At 38.7% G+C, this 20,850-nt stretch overlaps 1 protein-coding gene across 4 annotated transcripts in view; it reads right to left on the reverse strand.

Moving 5' to 3' along the window:
* LOC113995907 overlaps nucleotides 1-20,850 on the reverse strand; it is a 286,496-nt gene that overhangs the window by 200,027 nt on the left and 65,619 nt on the right. For 2 of the 4 annotated variants that reach the window (XM_039380528.1, XM_039380527.1), the window contains one exon: nucleotides 7,579-7,651. The exons of the other annotated variants lie outside the window; for them this stretch is intronic. The gene's annotated coding sequence lies outside the window, so the exon portion shown is untranslated. The remainder of the gene's footprint in view (nucleotides 1-7,578; nucleotides 7,652-20,850) is intronic. 4 annotated transcript variants of the gene reach the window in all.

Here is a 20,850-nt window from a genome sequence, read left to right on the forward strand (position 1 = left end):
TGTTAGCCTGCTTTGCATAGACTCATTTCATGAGCTCTCTAGTAGCTGTTGAGTAAGAGCTCCATTTTTTTAACCTCCATTAGTAGTAAAAAGTTTCAGATAAGGTGCCTCACTAGAAGTCTTGAACATCCTAAAACTTCAGTGTGTAATTTTCTTAACAGTACCACAAACTTGACAGGAGTGTTTCAAGGTGACCCTATACGTATTACCATGTGTCAGACCAGTACCTAAAAGCCACTGTATTTAAAGTAACATAATCAAAATCTTTGCTATGTCTCTGTTTTGTTTATCTGTGAGCAGTAGGATTCAATGAAAGATAAATTTACATTTTTATAGGGGAGGAAATTCTGTAATAAATGATAATGAGAGTACCACAAACAGAATACAGTCTTTTCACAGTTTGTATGAATTTGATGACAAAGAAAGCCATAAACAAGACCAAAGAGTGTAATGGGATTAATCCAAGATTATCTTAATTGATCCTCTCCATAAGTACAGTGAAACCACATCCACTTAAGAGCATTCAAGAGGATAATGAGTAAGCAGGAATTACCCAACTTCAGCGTCAGCATTGGGCTGACAGTATCAAACAACCATGCAGAATATTGGACACAAGTTAAACTAAAATAAAGATTAAAAGCTTCTGTCCAGTTACAGAAGGACCAACAAAAGACCTACCTATGTTTCAACTTTTGTTTATATAGGCAGGACAGATAAAGATAGCTGTAAACTTGAGAGTACTTCAGTATGTCAGGGGATATGCTTCTTAGCATATCCTTGTACTCTAGAAAAGTGAGATAAAGCCTTTTCCAAAGGCAATCTGGGGTTTGGGGTTTTCTTTGCCTACAAAGTCTGGGGCCAGAAGAAAGATGTTCTATTTATCAAACAAAATGTGGTAGGACTAGTTGTAAATTGTTCAAATGTATTAAGAAACATGGAAGTGCACTTAGTACCTACTCCAATATCTGGCCATTGTTTAAACAACACATGACTAAAAACATTAACTGTTAATAATCAAGGAAAGCTAGAAACTTAAGGAGATATGGATCGTAAGTTAATCTTATCTTTATCAACTCAGTAGGAAAAAGAAGGAAATGAAGGCAAATACATAACAAACAAACCATGCTGCCTGTTACTGGCAGTTCAGGCACGTTCCATACAGAACAGAAAATATGCAATGTTTTTCCTGGAAAAAAAAATTTGTTTCTATGTCACAGTACAATTTTTTTGTAATGCATATTTATGTTATTGAGGGGTTTGGGGTGCTTAGTTTTAACATAGGTCATCTGTTCACATCATTTATTGCCAACGGTTCAAGTTTATATTTTCTGATCGAAGAGATACATAGAGAAGCTGTCTGAGTGTTCAGGGATGGGGTTGGGAAAGCCAAAATTCCCTGGAGTTGAGTGTGGTGAGGGATGTGAAGGGCAACAAGAAGGGCTCCTACAGGTACAACAGCAGTTAGAGAAAGAAATGTGGGCCTGCTGTGGAAATCAGGTGGAGGACAAGGGACATGGAAAATGCCAAGGTGCTCAATGTCTGCTTCACTCATTAGGATAGGAATCCCAGGCCCCCCAAGACAGGGGAAATATGGAACAAGGAAGTCTTAGCATCAGCAGAGAAAGATCAGGCTAAGGAACATTTCAACAAACTGAAGCAGACATAAGAAGTCCCTGAGATCTGATGGGATCTACCCATGAGTGCTGAGGGAGTGGGCTGTTGTCCTTGCAAGGCCACTCTCAATAATCTCTCAAAGGTTACAGTGACTGAAATAGGTTCCTGAGGACTGGAAAAAAGCAAATGTCAATCCCATCTTCAAGAAGGGTCAGAAGGAGGACCGGGGAACTACAGGATGCTCAACTTCACCTCAAGCCCCAGGAAGGCGCTGGGACAAATTTTGCAGAAAAATATTCCAGACAGATTGCAGACAAGTAAATGATAGGAGTAGTCAGCACAGTACTAAAAAGGGAAAATCATGTTGGACCAACCTGAGAGCTGTCTATGATGAACTGAGCAATGAATGTTTATCTTGATCTTACATGGCCTCCCATAACACCTGCACAGACAAAGGAATGATATATGGACTAGTAAGTGGACAGTGAGGTGGACTGAAAACTGCCTGAACTGCCAAGCTCAAAGGGTTGTGATCAGCACAAACTTCATCAGGAGGACAGTCCCTGGTGGTCTACTCCTGGGGTTGATCTCAAGGACAATATTTTTTAATTATCTTCCCCAATGACATACGTGATGAGACAAAATGCACACCAAGGGAGTTTGCTGATGATGCAAAACTGGGAGAAGAGGCTGATATGCCAAAGAGTTGTGCCATTCTGAGGGAAGTAGAGAAATGGGCCAACAGGAACCTCATGAAGTTCAATAACAGTAAATGCAAAGTCAAGAACCTGGGGAGGAATTACCCCAGACAGCAATACATGCTGAGGGCTGACCAGCTTAAAAGTAGCTCTGTGAAAAGGACCTTGAGTTCTGTTGAACACCAAACTGATCATGAACCAGCAAAGTGCCCTTGTAACATGTTGACACTCTGGGTTGCATTAAGATAATCATTGCTAACAGGTCGAGAGAGGTGATCCTTCCCCCTGCAAAGTCCTGGTCAGACACATCTGGGTCCCAAGATGGGTTCCCCACTACAGGAGGGACAGAGGCATACTGGAGGGAGCCCAGCAAAGGACCACAAAGAGGATTAAGGGACTGAAACATCTGTCATACAAGCAGATGCTGGAACTGCTCAGCCTGGAGCAGAGAAGGCTCAGGGGCATCTTATGAAAATGTATAAATACTTTAAGGGGGAAGGAAAGAAGATGGAGTCAGAATTTTCTTGACAGGATAAGAAGCAAATGGGCAGAAGCTGAAATACAACAAATCTCATTTAACATAAGAAACCACTTTACTATTGTGAGGGGAGTTGAACACTGGAGCAGGCTGTTCACAAAGGCTGTGGAAACAAAAACTAACTGGACATAGACCTGAGCAGCTTAGTCTGTCTGACCCTGCACTGAACAGAGGTTTGGACCAGGTGATCTCCAGAGACACCTTCCTGCCTCAGCCCATCTCTGATTCTGTATGTGAGGCATTGTGATAAACTTCATGGTAAAACACAACACACTTGCATATTCACTGTTTTTGGCTACCAGAATTCTTTCTATTAAATTATCCAGGCTGAAAAAAAAAAAAAAAAAAAAAAAAAATCAAAACCAATTTGAAGTTAGATAAGTGGATATATAGTCACAAGAGTAAGCTGTAAAGTGTAGACAGACATGTCTCATCCATTAAAAAAAAAAAAAAGAAAAAAAGAGGAGAGTCGGGGGGAGCTGGGCCTCTTCAGCCCACAGGAGAGAAGTCTTGGGAGAACATAATGTTGTCTACAACTGCCTGACCAGAGGATACAGAGAAGACAGAGCCAGACTCTTCTCAGAGCTTCATAGTGGAACTAAAAAAGGCAACAAAAAAAGTCAGAATGTGGGAAATTCTGATTAGATAGAAGAACTTCTTTGTTTGTTGATTTACCATGAGAGTGGTCAAACACTGACACAGGGTGTGCAGACAGGAATCTCCTCATGAAGGAATTCAATGTGGGAATGCAAGACACAACTGGACACAGCTCTGAGCAATCAGATCTAATTAGATCAGTTTCTGGAGGACCCTTCCAGTCTCCTTTATACTATGATGATGTGATCACAATGACTGCAGAAAGACCATGTATGTAATTCTTAGGCAACTCTCCAAGTATGGGTATGTGGAGTATGGTAGCTTGTAATTGCTTTGCTCTTGATGAAACTTAAAAGAATAAAAGAAAGAATGTCATAAAAGACAATGAATCTCTCCTCTTTCAGACTGGTTACTGCAAATCATCTCTGCAAAACTATCAGCAACAAGTTATCTTAGTCATGAAAGACTGGTTTGGAAGACTTCCATAACTGACACTTTACATTTGTTTTATTAAGTGCATAACAAACCACACAAGTATGACATCAAGTTTTTCACTTCTGAAGTCACTTATCATTTATACCTTTCACTGTTACCCTGTCAACACAGCATGGTTTTTCCTCAAAGATATTTGTACATAACCAAGTGTTATCTAACTCCTGGTGAAGGTTCTTGGTTGTACTTCAAGATACATCAGTATTATCAGGAGAACTTATATCGACAAAACAAAGCAAAGCAAACCAAACAATAACAACAAAAAAAAAGATATGAATGCCAAAGAAGAATCCTGAAAATATTTCACAGTGTGTGGGGTGGTGGCCTGAGGATAACAACTGTTGAGTGTGAACCCCCATAGGTACAACCCTGTGCTGGCCACCAGCACTACCAGCAGAACCCCAAGGGCAAGGGGATGTGCTGGGCAGACATTTGAAATTAGCTCAGCTGTTGATGGGCTATGGCTCTGTCCACAAGTATAATGCCAATGCAGCAAAGCCTTCTTCCCTTCAGCCTTGGCACAACACAAACAGCTCCCCCTCTCCCACAGGAACGCTGAGAAGCCTGCACAGCACCATGCTGGGTGGATAACAAATGGGCAGCGGTGCCTCCTCTGCCCCTTAACCAATTCCACAGGACAGACATGTCCTGCAACCCCTGCACTGAGACCTCAAATCAACATCTACTTCTGGCATGTTCATACTTGGATCTCCTCTCCTCAGACCAGACCTGGGCTTACTGTCTCTGTAAACACCTCAATTGATTCCACTTAGGTTCAGGTTTGCTCCCACTGGGACTGATAAAAGAGCAGTCAGTGACCAGAACAAACCCCTCAGAGTGCTCTGCTATTTGTTCACAGGTGAAAAAAATTGGAACAAAGAGGTCTGAAATAGATTCTCAGGCTTCCCTATTTTCCTTTGAACTTCACCTTCCTTGAATCTTCTTACAGACCACTTGGCTGTTCCAAGCCCTTTCCTTAGATAAATATTGGCAATGAACACTCTCACAGGCAAAAGGGATTTTTAACTGCTTACTGATCCTTTGTGCTCTAGATGCCAGCTAGACAGAAGTGTTGTGCCTCTTTACATTGGATTCCAGATGCTACATGAACTGTTACTTTGGTTTTCTCCAACAAATTCATGGGCCAAACTCACATAAAAAAAAATAAAAAAAGAGAAACCAACTATATAATAAAATATTTTTTTGGTAGAAATGCCCCTAAAAGGAAATTAAAATACAGATTTGCAAAGGAGATTTCATACTACACTCTTACTGGCATAAATGGAATCAGCATTTCTTGGCACTGTGCTTGATGACATACAAATGTATTAGAAAAGATTTCCCTGCCCTGAAGACTTCATATATTTTTTAGCTATCTGAGAAACTTCTAAATCAGTGGTTTAATTCACTGGCTAGTGTTTCAGAGAGCTCCTATGAGCTATAGGAGTTAAGTTAATTTTCTTCAGGGCATGAGTTTCAGGTTACATTTTTTGTTTGAGAAAAATAAATTCCAAATGTCATCCATGTGCTTTCCTCGGCCTAGCAATCCCTTACAGGCATCAGCCTGCACATCTTTTACTAGGGAGTTAAGATGGGCATCTTCATTCTTTCCTGCTGGGCTTTTCCTCCAAAAGATTAATTTTCAGTCTTTCTTGTTTGCTTTATACTGGGCTTGTATTCCCAGGCTACTTCTGTAGGAAATTGCATGTTTCAGACTATCTTTAATATCTAAGAAGCCTCTTTGAAAGGGCCAGCTTGTCCCGAAACAAGATTCAAGATAAATTGTGTAGCCAGAGACTTTATAGACAAGCACCCAAAGGAGAAGGTCAGATTTTTTATTCTTTATTCTACCATCTATGGATGTTTAATAATATTTTTAGGACACTTATACAAAATTTTGTCTCTTGATTCTTCTCACTCTAAACTTCTATATGATCCCTTACTTGTACAGCTAATTTATGCAGTAACTGATGTGAATAAACCAATTGTAATCACTTAGGCAACCAATTTTGCCATTGTCTTATCTCTGTTATCCTTTCTATTTTATCTTTTGCTCATCCTTTCACTTAGGTATAAATTCAGGGAATAGTTGAAGGTTCTGAATCTTGTTTCTTCACTTTTCCCCTGACTACTGTCCTGGTTACACTGGAGAGACCGGAGAGCTGGTGTCAGAGTTCACCACAGTATGCTCAGGCCAAAAGGGTGAATATGAAAAATGCCCGTGTCTCTGAAGTATTCAGGAACCCACTGAAACCCAAAACAAACCAACTGAGCCCTTGCAAGACCTACTGAAATGTGACATTAAAAAGTCTAGAGCACTTCTATGAAGGACTAGAGCAGATCCCCTTGGAAATCCATGGGCTACTTTTCCTTCAGTAAATTTGAAACGGATCTGAAACCTGTACTCTGCATGGATAATATTGTCAGTTGTTCAAACTTCAGTGTATTGAAGCTATACTATTTTGTTCCAATGCTGTAATTATCACCACACCAAACCAAGAATACACGGTCAGTGAGGGCTATAAATAACTACAATTAACTGTGTGCTATAAATAATTACTGTTAAAAAACCTGACTTTTGGTTCAGAGTAACTGTATTAAATAAAAATTTCTTTTTCTAAAGGCAGTCCTAATTTGATGCACTCTTGTACTTGTCAAGTTCATAAACACAACTCTGGACCTGCTTTCCATGCATAATTATCTCTCAAATGATACCAACCTAATTAACCTCCTTCTGTGTCTAGTTTGCATTTGAGCCAAACCCAGAAGCACAGTCACTGACAGCCCAGGAAAGGTACAGTCAACCTGCTTTTGGTTTGGGGCTTCTATACCAAAATCCAAATTTGCCTGAAGCAGGTCCTGATTGAAGCAGCAAATATTCTGCCAGTCCTAAGTTAGTGTTTATTCAACACAGAAAGAAAATAAACTCCAGCTGTGGAGGCCTAGAGCTCTCCACTGAGCATGTAAAAATTGAAGCAAGTTGGGCAAATTTGAGCAATTTCTGTAGTACTATAAAAGGCACCTTCTCTTCTGCCCTCTTACTACAGTAATGAAAGGGCAGAAGATATTTTCTCTAAGAGGTTGCCTGAATATTAGCAGAAGACCAGATTTCCTGAATTACTGAAGCCTTTTGGTGGAAAGAGAAAGGAAGGAGTGAAAAAGATGGATAATTTTAACTTTAAAAATTACAGTTTTCCAGAAATAGACTGAAAGTAGAATTTTAGAATGGAAAATGCTAGGCACTGTTCAGAGACAACACTTGCCAGCCTGAAGGCAAAATCACTGTAAAACTGGACAGGACAAAACAGAAGTTCTAAAGAAGCATATACAGATATTTTAAAACATTAAATATATGAAAAAATAGAAATCTGTATAAGAGAAGGCCTATGTACAAAGCTCAAGAATAGAAGAGCTGAAAAGTCTCTACACTGCTTTTAGCAGCCAGCTCATAGTTATAAAGCATGGAAGTGTTAAAAACTGTGCTTTATGTGATTTCTAAAAAAATTGTTCTTTGGGGTATATATTGACTCAAAGCACGACAGTTCCCAGTAAAGAAACTAGAATAGCACTTCCTTCATCCAAGTCATCAGCTCCACACTAATTGAGTAATAACAACACAGTAATGCAGCTTCCCCTTACCATTCAAGCTGTAGACTTAGTGTTTAAACGGTGACTTGTTTTTCCAGATACGCAGTGTAAAATCCCTAAAGACCTAGAAAAGGAAGGCAATAAAAGGCAGTTAGAAAAGCATGTGTTTTACTAAGTTTGACTGGAGATCTGTTAATTTTGTATGATTTCTGGCTTGAGATCTAGCTGAGCACATCAGTGGGAGGCTAATTTAAATGACGCTGGAATTGACGCCTTCCAAATTTTCAACACTATTGGGCCCATAAAGGGTAACTTGACAGCATCAAATTATCAAGGCACACACCAAATGTTCTGTTCACAGTTACCTTGGGCTGAACTCACCTGACAGTGTTGTTTAACAAGGAATAAGGCACTTCCCCATTGCTTCAATGGCCCCTTTTTGAGAAGGCACTGATAATACTCCTTTGCATTTATTTACTTCTAGCACAGACAGTTCTAAGACTACTAAAGCACAATCAATTTGAATGTTAAAATATCCCATATCTACAAATTAACACCCAAACTCCTCATATCTCTTTTTGTAAACTTACATATTAAAGTAGGTGAGATGTGCTACACCAAAATTGATAGCAATTATGATAGGTCAGAAAAATAGCAACATTCTCCTCAGTGCAAAATAATAGTTTTAAAAGTCAGTGTTGTTTAAGGTTTCACCTGAGTTAATATTGAAAAATTTCCTAACTTATTACTTTACACTAAGGAGAACAATACTTATCACCTGAAATAATGATTAAGGTTGTCTCTACTACAGATTCTCAAATCTCTATAGAAACAAATACATTGGCCTACAATCTTACTACAACATATCAGAGAATCTCTTTTACCCACATAAATGGGGGTAATTCTCTCACAGAACACAGAGGAATCAGACTCCAAAATGAGAAGCTATCAGTATGGTAGTTTTCCCTCATATACCTTCAAAACCTAAACTCTTTGCTTTGGGACATGCTCAGCAGGAAAGCTGGCACTAGGGGCATCCAAAAAGCTAAAGATGGAGAACAATCACACATAAGAAAATTATTTATAGTTCTGGTGGAAATCAGTGTACAAACCCAGTGCTACTGATTTATTCTTTTTTTTTAACTGGAGGTATATTTAAAGGAATCTGTAAGAGATTTTAAACAGCAATTTGGACTTTTAATATTGCTAGAAACAAAATATTATTAAAGCTATAACTGTAACTGCTAATATTTAAAAATATTCTTTGTGTTTCTTAAATCAGCATTTTACTTACGATATTCACCAGATGTTATTCCTGCTAAATAGGAAAGTATATTCAACTAGGAACTAGAACTAAATAAACTGAAGGCTAATTAATCAGAAATAACGTGAGTTCTAATATAGCTATAGTACTTCTTATGTAGCTACAGTACTTATAGATAATGTTTAGCTATAAGGACAAGGAAGACACACGCACCAACACACATCCCCCCAGTGCCAGAATCCTTAAGAAGTTATCACAGCATGATCTCCACTTATGTGTGTTCCCTTGTGGAGTGCTAACACTACGTATAATGGAGACTGTGGAGTGGAAATATCAGCAAAGATCAACCATTGTAAATCTTTCTGCAAGCACTGGAACTGACACAGCCAATTAAACTGGTTCATATAAGAAACGGGCAAGTCCATAAACACGGTAGAAAGACAAGTAATTTGGTAGTTAATTCGCATAACAAAAAGCAAGTCCATAAAGTTGTTTCCAATTCAACGCTGCCCTTAAGAAGCGTGCTCTCCTTAAAAGGGAGCATGTAGACGCAGTAAGGGTCATCAGCTCAGCATTAGACAGTACATGATGTGGACATGAATCAGCTATCTTCTCCCAAAGAGAAGCTGGCTAAACGTTTCTGGAAGGGTCTTCAAGTTTCTGGACAGGTCCTCTTGTTTCTGCTCAAGTCTCTCTCTCTCTACCAACTTCTGCCTCTCTACCATTCCTGGATATATTAAAAGAAATTGATATGCACTGCAGAAAACCACAGCAAAGGCCCCAAAGCAAGCTATTAATTTCTCACCTTTATATTATTGCTTTAGAGAATTCAAAATATATGTGCTTAGTAAGAAACATATGAATAAAAATTTACTGTCTTGAATTTCCAAGTGTCAGTTGTCCAAAGAGTCACATGATAAGAAGGTGGAGCTTTTTGGTTTATTTATTCAACCGAATGAAATGGTATTACCTCCTGCAAATGTTACTTAAGTAATCACACTGCAAAGACTTATTCTTCCATTCTGTCCCAAAGTAAAGTGAAAAGTAATTTCATTTTCACGTTGGTTTCAATATTGGAACTAGCACAACTCCTGGCATTGTTCCTTATTACAAGCTTTGCCTTTCTTCAAAGACAGCTTTGTTAATATTATTGAAATAAGAACCTCTGGAGTGATTTTCTGAGCAAGCAAGAGTTTAAAACAGTTTGAGGAGAGTGTGAGGTTACTTACTGGGAGGAGAGTGGGAAGCAGTACAGATAAAGGAAACAAAAGGCCCAGCTAGATGACCTGCAGATTTGGACCTTTACTGAAGCTCTGAACGTCAGTTAGGCTCAACAGAATACAAAAGCACAAGGTTTGGGTAGAACTGGATTTTGTCAAGATGTCCTCACGTTGATCTTGGAAAACAGCAACAGGAAGATGGGCAGAGATGTAGGCAGTCTGCCACACACACACCTTTCAGTTTCATTCTGTTTTATATAGCACACTCACACCAAAACATAAACTCTTTGCATTCAACCCCATTTTCACAAAAAAAAAAAGGCTTCCTAAAAACCAGTTGCTTTAGTTTTCCACGTCTTTCCCCTCAACAGCTAAGTCAGCTGTGAATGGTGTTCAACACTTCCCTGAAGCAGAGGAAGGACGAGAAAGGAGAAATGACCACCCCATGTTCCAACTGGAAAGTTTCACTGCTGTCTTAGACACTGTGTTTTGTGAGCACCAACTTGGGTTTCATAAGTGATCCCTCCCACCAGACCTGCCGCTCTTCCCTATGAGACTGGGAGGAACAGATGGAGAAAATTCAGGTCTTCTGCAGGGGTTTTTAAGACAAGTTACTGCATTTCCAGTTTAAAAAAAAAAAAATACAAATGTCAAAGGGAAGTCTAATGAAATGTGCTGGTTCATAAATGCATGCTGAAGTGAACAGGAGAAAAAAATGTTGCAAATGGCAAAAGAAGGTATACAAATAATGTTTAAATACAGAAAGTCTCAGTGTACTGTGAAATATTGCATGTAATTTTAGGAAATAAAGACAGAAAAAAATTAACACTGCAATTGCTTTGAAGCCCATTTCACTGGATATGTGGGGTTTTTTTCCCTCAAGTATTAAAATATTATTTTCAAATGTCCCAGCTGCAACTTTAGAAAGCATAATCCAAGGGATTCAAGATATCTACTGATACAGAAGGTCTGTAAAATTCTAAAAAAATTCTATTCAGGCATAGAGCACATATTTTTATTTTATTAATATCTACAAATTAGTAACTATTTTGTGCAGTAGAGAATGGATACTGTGGCTCCATAGCTGGTTTGGACCCAATAACCCAAGTAATGGAGCTGAATAGAAACTTGTTTCATCACTAAAAAGTACAATTAACTTCAGTAAACTTATAACTTTTAGATCATCTCTTAGAGCATACTCTAAGCCATTTAAAGATAATTGTGGTGAAGCTTGTCATCTGCCCTAAAGCTTGGATACAGAGAGGTCTTTTTTATTGCCAATGTCTTGATTTGCATGAAGTAAACCATATTTGTTTTCAAAGTAAGATGTTTTCAAAATATTTTGCTTAAGGTAATAGAACAAACAGAGAACCTGATATGGAACTCAAAGACATTGCCCTGGGGCTATTTTATTCCACAGCCATCTAATATAGGACTTCTAAACTCCAAAGCACCTGGAACTGGCTACCATCACAGAAAACATATGGAACAGATGGCCTGCAACCTGTTTCAGCTTGCAATCTCCATGGCCCTAAAACATTAATTTCACTAAAATATGTAGTGAAACCTCATCACAATGTGTGATATTTGTAAAGTAGGATCTCATTTTAAAACTCTCCTTGAATCAACATAAGTTTAATTTGCATTTCATTGTTCTAACCTACTATATGTCAGGCACATAACCCAAACCTATGTCAGAACATCATATGCATCTCCTGACAGAGAAAAAAACACAGATATTAATTAAAAATAAGAATAAAAAAAAAGATGGGGCTACTAGTTTATGAAAAATATTTTCTGGGAGCGTAAATGAATACTCAGTCCACAGAACCAGCCTGAACCTAATCTGAAGTAAAAGCTTCAAAAGTGTCCCCAGGTGTGCACATCAGGTCCTCAGCAAAATGTTTTGCTTTTCAGATTTGCTTCTATTGCACTCTAATATGTGCTAATGTAAACAAGCAAACTGATGCATTCAATTTTAACTATGATTTACTCTGAAGAGCTACATTTAAAGGTTTAAGATCTTGGTAAGCTTTCAGCACAGTGCAGCTGTTCTCATAAAGACGTAATGAAAGTGTAGTGCCAAATCTTTAGTTTGGCTTCAGACATATGAAGCAAACATAAGAGATTTAAACAAATGGACATTTACTACTGTTTACTCAAGGGTGATTTGACCTGAACCATCAGCAGAATCCAGCGGTACTTCTTGGTGTGGACGACCATCATGTTTATGGGCTAGTCCACTGCAACACCAGCCACACAAACACGAACAAAAAACCTGGGACCATCAGCTGTGTAAGTCAAATTGTATGAAAATGAGATTTTTTGATAACTACTATTCAGTGGTTTCCTAGCTTTTTACAAACGCGTTTTAAAAATGTGTTTTCTGCTAGCCAGTATTACAGCTTGAACTTTATACAAGTAATTTGTAAAGATATGTGTATACCACACATCTGTAACAAACTGAGGGTTTCGGCCAGGCAGAGAACTGCTCACTGCACAAACAGGTACTCTGGACTCCCCACTGGGCAGCCGACTGACCTGCACATTCTGCCTGTCAAATCGTGTCCATTAAACAAGTTACACAGTAAAGTAGGCTCATTCCACTGCTGCACTCCCCAAATATTTATCCATTCTCCTAAAGCCTCATTCTGCAGATGACAGCTCTTTGGCAACCTGCGAGGCCAAAGACGTCAGGCCTCGGCTGCCTCTGGGAGGCCCCGTACGAGCTGCGGCCACTTCGGTTTTTTGTGTCCTCATAAAATCCCTTCTGAACTTTGGGTTGAGTAAGCAGTTCCACACGTGGATTTAAGTTCTCCTCTGCAGCAACAAGTGCAGACACAAGCTGTACAAATGTCATGGTCCCTCTCTTCCTGGAAAGACACCGGGTGACTCAGGGCTCAGCAGATGTTGCTCTGGAGAGGAAGCACCAATGTCCAAAAAGGCAGTTCTGAAGAAATGTTGGTAGGCACCTGTGTTGTCCACAAAACAGGATGGACAGGAACAAGAGAGAGACTTAGTGGGAGACCAGGGAAGAAGTTGCACTAGGATTTATTTAGAAGAAAAGAAATACGTAGCAAAGGAACGGGGTTTCTGATTCTACAGTAAGGTTAGCCAACCTTGTTGATTTTTATCTGTCCCAGTAGCTCCCCTCACATTTCTGACTATTGGCAGTTCACATATATTTTCTATTACATTAGACTTGTCAGACAGTTCTTCTCCAGAGCTATGAAACATTTATGGTACACCAGCAAGTAAAATTTGCTTTTTTGGTCTATGGTCTCTTTGGATGAGGTCTCTGGGTGGGCCTAGCTCCTCTACTTCATTGGTGTCAGGACAAGTCAAACACATAGAGGCTCAGAAAACAGATCCATTTTATAAAACAGTTTTCCTTAGTTTTAAAACAGTAACTTCGTGCTATCCTCAGACGCAAGGAAAGATTACTATACAGATTACTTCAAACAGTGTAAATAATTCCACGTAAATCTCAGTTACAAAATGTGAACAGTACATAGTCAAACAGCAAAGAAACTTTAGGTTGTATGAATAGATATGCCTGAATCTTCTATTAAACCTTGGTGCCATAAATCAAGTCACTACATAGGCTGTTCTGCAGAATTAGGACCTTGCTGGCAGGCACTGTCGTAGGACTACTTATTATTCTATGGCAAACTGTAAGGAGGAGATCAATGTTGAGTTTTAAAAAGCAAAATCCTTACCTGAGCCTGGTATGCTTTACATTATCTGCTGATGCCTACTTCCAGTTATCTTTCTAATTCCTACTGTTATGTTAAATTCTGACTTTCCAACATGCAGCTAACCCAGTCTATGAGCATGCTTAGCAGACTTTTTTTCTGAGCAGCTTGAATGTTCATTATTAAACTATACTCTCTATGCTTAGTAGTTCACAAGGCACAAAAATAAAACCCAGTCTCATCACGACCTGTTAAAGAATTCCCTGCCAAAATTGATTCATTTCTTCCCAGCTGTTTTGGCCACAGAAAGTTTAAAAAAGGCAAGTAAAAACCCCGAAAAAAAATATTAAAGTATTTTTCTCCCTTGTCTCCAAATCAGAGATGCTATAATTATCATACACTTTCGTCCCTAAAACCAAATAAAAACAAAATCCAAAAAATCCAAGACAAACAAACCCAATAACAAAAATCCACCTTCTAAAGCACAAAACACTTCAGCTTCTGAGCTTCACAGAAGTTACAACCTCCTACAAAATTGTATCTAAAAGAAAAACTGGAAAAGTCCTTAAACATCCTTACATGTGTCACCTCTACCTCATTCACAGCAACTGTATCACTTAGGAATCGTGTTAGAGGTGTGTTATCTTAAGTTCCACACCATAAATGTATACTGAAAATTTTAAGGCTACCTCCAACAAAAAGGGGGACAGGAGTAGTTTTGCTTACTTTGTCACTTATATTGACCTATTTAAAAGGAGCTTTCACAGTAATTTAAAAGTAATCAATCACTTAAAGACAAGCCAATCTTTCTATTTACCCAAGCCAGACAAGGATTGTTTTTTTAATTTCATAGGGACTCATTACCTGGTAGATGAAAAGCAAAACATAAGATTAAAAAAAAAAACCAAAACCAACAACAACAACAACCCCACCAAAACAAACCAAAAAAAGAAAATAAAAAAAAAAGAGGTTGCCTTTGTTGTCTTTTTGTCTTTTATTTAGTTTAATATATAGTATGGACAGCAGGTTTACAACTTTGAGAACTTAACCACTTCCAAGTAGTGTAAAATACATGTTTTGCATGCCTCCAAAAAGCCAACAACTTCGTATTGACTAATGCCATCTCTTTCTAGTGTTCATCTCCCTGTTCTGCTTTGCTCCAATGAGTCATCATTTTAATCCTCCAAGTGCTTCTGCTGCACTTACAGTGTAGCACATAGATACCATCTGCTCTTGAGCTCAAGAACTGCCACAAGACATCATTTCACACCAGCCAGCCCAGCAGCTGAGATATTTTACAAGAGGAAGAGTCTGTCTGCTGGTCTTGCTCTTCCTAAAATACCTTGTGGCGATCATTGTGTTCCCCCTCTGAGAAGGGTCCAGGTCAGAGCAGGGGCATACAGGGTGGGGGGAGGCCCCTGCATTGCAGGGGGAAGAGGGAGAATGTCCCATTCCTGCTCCCTGCATTGTGGCCAAGCAGAACCAGCACGGTCTGTGACCCCCTCTGGGCACCACTGAGGCTGCTGAAGGTATTTATGGTCTGGCCCAGAGCACTGCAGGCCAGATCCTGATCACAAGGTTGGGGGTGCCCTGTGCCACCCCTCAAAGCCTGGAACACTCAGAGGGAATGTAGCACAGGGGTGCAGCAGCCTGTGCTGAACCTGGCCCCAGGGTCCCCCCGACCCAGCATGGTATGTGCCTTAGCTCCAAGAGAGCACTGTCACCTCTCCACTGGCCCCATCAGTCACCACTTGGCGGAACCAGAGTGAACAATCCAAACTCCAGGTGATGAGCATCCATGTCACAATGCTCCAGAGCACGGCAGGGCGTCCCAGGAGCCTTACACCCCCTTACATCCCTGGAGTCTTGTCTGTACTGCCTGATTCCCCTCAACATAGCAGCTCTCCCCCCCTCTCACCATGCCCGTAACCTCCTTCATGGCGCAAACAAGTAGTCCCGGTGAAGTTTCAACCCTCCTGCTTCCAGACAGTGCATAACAGCATGCAACAATTCTGCCCCACCAGCAACAGGAGACCTCAAAGGCCATCACGGATGCCAGGTGACCAGGAACAGACCAGGAACAGGGAGTCACTGCCAACATCAGTACACCACACTGCCGTGGTGCCAGGCAGGCACAACTCTCTCTGCTCTCCACACTCACTGCCTGGCCCTTCAGTAGGACCCAGCAGGGCTGTGCCTGACTGCAGACCTGCAACCTCTACAACTCACACCAAACAACTGCTCTAGCAAAGGGCTTCAAGAGAAAGCGACAACTAAAAATAATAAGAGATGCCTCCTTCATTTCCAGGAAGGTGAACAACTGTTCAAAGAATTGTTAAAAATACCTATTAATTTCAAGTTAGTTTAGCTTTTCTTTGGATTCATTTCCATTTTCACATACAATTTGATATCCTAAGGAATCAAGTTATTTTGGTTTAGTTTTTTTTTTCCCCAGTAAAACACTTGCTCCATTCAAATAGGAGCTTTTAAACACAGAGTAATTAGAAAAAAAAAAAAAAACAAAAAACCAAAAAAAGTCCTACCCTTCTACTTAGCACTAGAGAATAGTTTTCTTACACCTGGGAAGGGAAACAATAGCTTCTGCCCTCAGTGCAAGGGTGTCATGCTGGTAATGTTAATCCATTCCAAGAAGATGGGGCTCTCCTCTTCCTGCTCTGTATGAAGAGTCTATGAAGGAGATTTCAGGTTCAATCCCCTTTTTCTTGAAATAAATAATATCATAATGCACTTTTTAAAAGCAGAAGCATTTGAAATGGTCATAACCAGAGTTATCTCTGGAAAAAGGGTTGGGCAACTAATGAATATTCCAAACCAGCATGATATCAGCTCTCCAGAGGAAGCACAGAAAGAGTACCACCCTGAACAGGGCTCGGCAGCAATGAAAGAAATTTAATCTTAAATTAAACAACATGGGAGGAATTTCACAATGTACTTGAGATGAATATTTTATTCATCACACAACTACAGGAAATAATTAACCCTATAAATAACATTTTATAGTAATAATAATAAACATGATTAGAGAAATAGCATTATCACCTTGCAACTCTAAACTATACCATGTTAACAGATGAAACTAGACCAAATCTAAAAGAAAGAGCATGTATAGCCTCAGTCCACGCAGGGAAAAAAAAGGCAAATATTCAGTCATACATAAATTACAGGGAAAGAAACAAGTAAATTGATAGTCCATTGGCAAGGACATAGTATGATATTTAGGAGTTTGATTGCTCCTCCCAGGCCCTGCCACTGTGAGCCTCTGGGGCAAGTCACTTCACACTGAGAACCAATTTATATATCTATAAATTAAACAAGAGAGTAGGGTTCTCTTGGCAGAGTGAGAGAGTTTATGCTGAGGGCAACATTTCTTAAAAGACCTGGCACTAAGAGTGGACATGACTCCGCCGAACATGAGCTCCCCATGTGCTGTCAGGGCCAAAGGGAAAAACACATCCCCGGAGGCCTCTGTGGAAGAAGCCTGAATAGGACTGAAGAACTGGGATTAACTGTATACTTGGCACTCAAGCATCTAGTGTTGGAAGGCTATATCAATGTCTGATGTGCACAATTCAAGAAACTCACTGAAGAGCCTCATAAGTAAAGGACTGGAAGAAACTTGGTAATGCAGCTTCATTTATCCTATGAAAATTATGTCTGAATGGATCACTGGCTAAATCAGTTTTGACAGGAGGTTTTTAGAGGTAACAGACAGCACTACAAACAAGTTCCAGCAGTCAAGTTCAGATCATATTTATATATATGATGCAGATACACAGGGATGAGTACTTTGCCACTGGAACACAGTGCCATGTTCTCTGTCCTTGACCCTTTTAAATCAAGATTGGACCTTGCATTCCGAAAATCATATTTCAAGAGAAATTCATTTCACACAGAACATTAACCTGAATGATCTCACTTTTTTTGTTCTGCTTTTTCTTTTTAGTCTACAAGCACATAACAATATATATATGATATCATATACTTAGGCTTATGCAATTCAATAGACTTTGAAAAATAGTCTTAAAAGCACTAACGAGAAATCACAGTTGAAAAGTACTATTCATAGCAATACTGGTTCTTAATATGATGTAGTTCAATGTTGATGAGTTCCTCATTAAAGATATCTTTTTAATTTTTATATTTTAAATTAACAGAATGGAAAATAATAACATATATAGTAAAATTATGACATATAAAATGTGGCATATACTACCCAGTTGAGACTGATATATACAGATGTGGAAAAGAGGTAGAAGAAGAAGACTTAAGAGTGACCAAATAAAAATTTTTGGGGAAAATCTCTGTGTGGAGCACCTACCACCAAGGTAAAGCTTCACAAGCCTGTTCCTAGTTGAAGGTTTTCTCCTCATCTAAATCTTCCCTGTCAGGTCCCTGATGTTTATACCCTCCAGCTGTTGCCTCCTTTCCTTGCCAGCCCAAGGCCTTTCCCAGCTGTTCTGCACTTCTCATCCCGAGTCTCCAGCATCTACATGCTCCAGCTGCTAGGTATTCAAATTGATACTATGGGCCTAACAGCCTATAACCTACTAGTTAACTCAAATAACTTCTTAATTCATAGGGAGGGAGAGGACCATCCGTTGCTTTTAGACACAAGGCACTCAGATTACTTTATGTTATTCAGGTTTGTTATTTTAAAGACGGCAAAACAACAGGCTGGTTTCATTGGTACGTGTTGCTCTATTACATCACTCCAGTAACACAAAGCAGTCATAAACCCTGTTTAATTGGTGTTTTAAGGCAGGTTTATGGCTACAAGCATTGCTAAAGCATTACAAAGCAGAAGCAGCACTAACCCCTTCCCCCTGTTATCCCAGACACCACAAATATCAACAGATATTTACACTGTGGTCTAGCTATTGATTAAATTGCCAATTACCATTTTCTGCTCTCTGATTTCTGCTCCATTTGTCACGTGTTCACTGCCTTCACCTAGCAAGGACCAGAGAAACCAGACAACATTTTGAGATGATCTCTTGCTTTCAGAGGTATATATACACACACATACATATCATATGCCTCTACAGAAGCTAAAACTCTGGCATGTACAAAATCAAAGTAAGACTTGAAAGGATTGTGATATTAGGACTTTGAAATAAATTAAAAACATGGTGTACTTTTAAACTTACCTTCTAATGCTTATTTGAATTCATGCTAAAGTCATGGTTTACATTTCTTTCTATAACAATCTGGACTAAACATTTTTTTTCTCTTCTTTTAAATGAAAATTAAGATTTTTATCCAATATCATGACCTCAGGGCTTTAAAACTTCAATACACCCTCCAAGTTGCCAACTCCAGCTTTATAAGTTCCTTGCATAAGACAGATCTGCATTAAAGGATCCAGTGATTCCTAGGTCTTTCAGCACAGTTTTCCTACGTGCTCTACATCTGTAGTAACGTTGATGTAAGAGAATTTTTAGACATTTGCTACAATCAGTAAGTCACTTGCAAAAAAATTATATTGCTTAGTAACTGAAGTATTAAAGATTTAGAAAATTATTACTATTTGAAGTAAAAAAAAAATAAAAGGTTACAAAAATTCTTTGCTTTTCTTCCTAGCTCAGTATTATAGAAAATATTAACATGCTTAAAAATATACTAGATAAGTAATAGTAAATACCTACTATCTCAGTATAAATATTGCCCCTTTATAGAATAATAAGTTCTCTATGTATTCTATCAAAGACATCAACGCTGGACTAAAATTCATGCTCTATATGAATACACAATAAGATATGGTTGTAGGTAAAACATAGAGAAAGCAGAATAATGAAAAAAAAAATCTGGAAAAAAAAGACATAAATCTTGCCATCAACTACAACTGACTGAAAGTACTGACAGGGGGAACATTTTAGGTTTCTCTAAATACATACTAAACAAGTAGGCAACATCAGTGATGCATTCAGACTTATAGTTTACATTTGTCTTTGTTACTTTACCACCATTCACCTTTAAAAAAGATGAAGTTTCATACAAGCAATGGTTTCTTCCTTATTACAAGTATTTTAATGGAAGATTGCCTTAGCGATGCACATGTAAACTAATCAACTTTACTTCCTCACTGTAGAATTTAAAAAAAACAGATACAACAGGAGTGATTTAATGGATCAAAACCATCTTAATCTTAGTTATATGAACAAGTATATAATAAAAAGCAATTAATAAATATATAATAAAATACAACAGTAGTGTCACCTTTTTCAAGGCAGATATTGTGAAATAATGACTCTAAGACATACTACTTACAAGAAATAGCCAAAAAAAAAAGTTAAATAAGGTTAAAAAATAACCTCTCATGAAAATTTTAGATTTATACCCATTGGTGTCCAGCCTGTGTCAGCCCACATATCTTACAAGATATCTATTCTCAGCAATTGTGTTTAGGTCTTCACACAGGCGTGTGTACTGTGGCAGCATTGCATTTATAATCTGCTCATAATAGGTGGGGTAGAGTGGGCACTTGCTTCTTTCCCACACAAGAAACTTTAGATATCTCTGTTTGACCAGATTTGAGGGAAAGGGATCATAAGATCACGTCTGCATTTGAATTAGATAAGTCGAGTTTCCCAATTGCTTCCAGTTGGTCAGTGACATATATAAATATATAGCTGGACACACACATTTGCAGATATCTCTCTGTACTTATATTTAGCTTTACTGTCATCAACAGCATGCCAGCAGGATACTGTTCAAAGGAGTTGCTTTATAGATGCAATCAGGGATTTCAAATGGAGGCTGTTTTAATCACAAATTCTGCCTTCATCAAAACCAACTTTTCTATTTATGGAAACATACTGGTTTTAATTTAAATGCCACTGGTGCACAAAGGCTAATGTGAGACTAACTGAAAAGATTTTAAGTGTTTCAATCTCATTGCAATAAATATTTTTGCTCCATTTTTTTTTAATTCAGCATCTGTAATTACCAGGCTTCTGCTATTTCTGCTCTTTATAGAGTAATTCTAGCAACACACTTCTAAGGGGGCTAAAATTACTCTATATAATCTACCCGCAGGGCTGTGTTCTGAATAGAAACTGTGTTACTTGATTCATTGCACAGTACATTTCTGTTGTACATGTTTTTCTCAGTCACCATTTGACAG

This window comes from Pipra filicauda, unplaced genomic scaffold (genome assembly GCF_003945595.2).
Source record: "Pipra filicauda isolate LSUMZ 115617 unplaced genomic scaffold, ASM394559v2 scaffold197_size1571708_pilon, whole genome shotgun sequence".
Lineage (NCBI taxonomy): Eukaryota > Metazoa > Chordata > Aves > Passeriformes > Pipridae > Pipra > Pipra filicauda.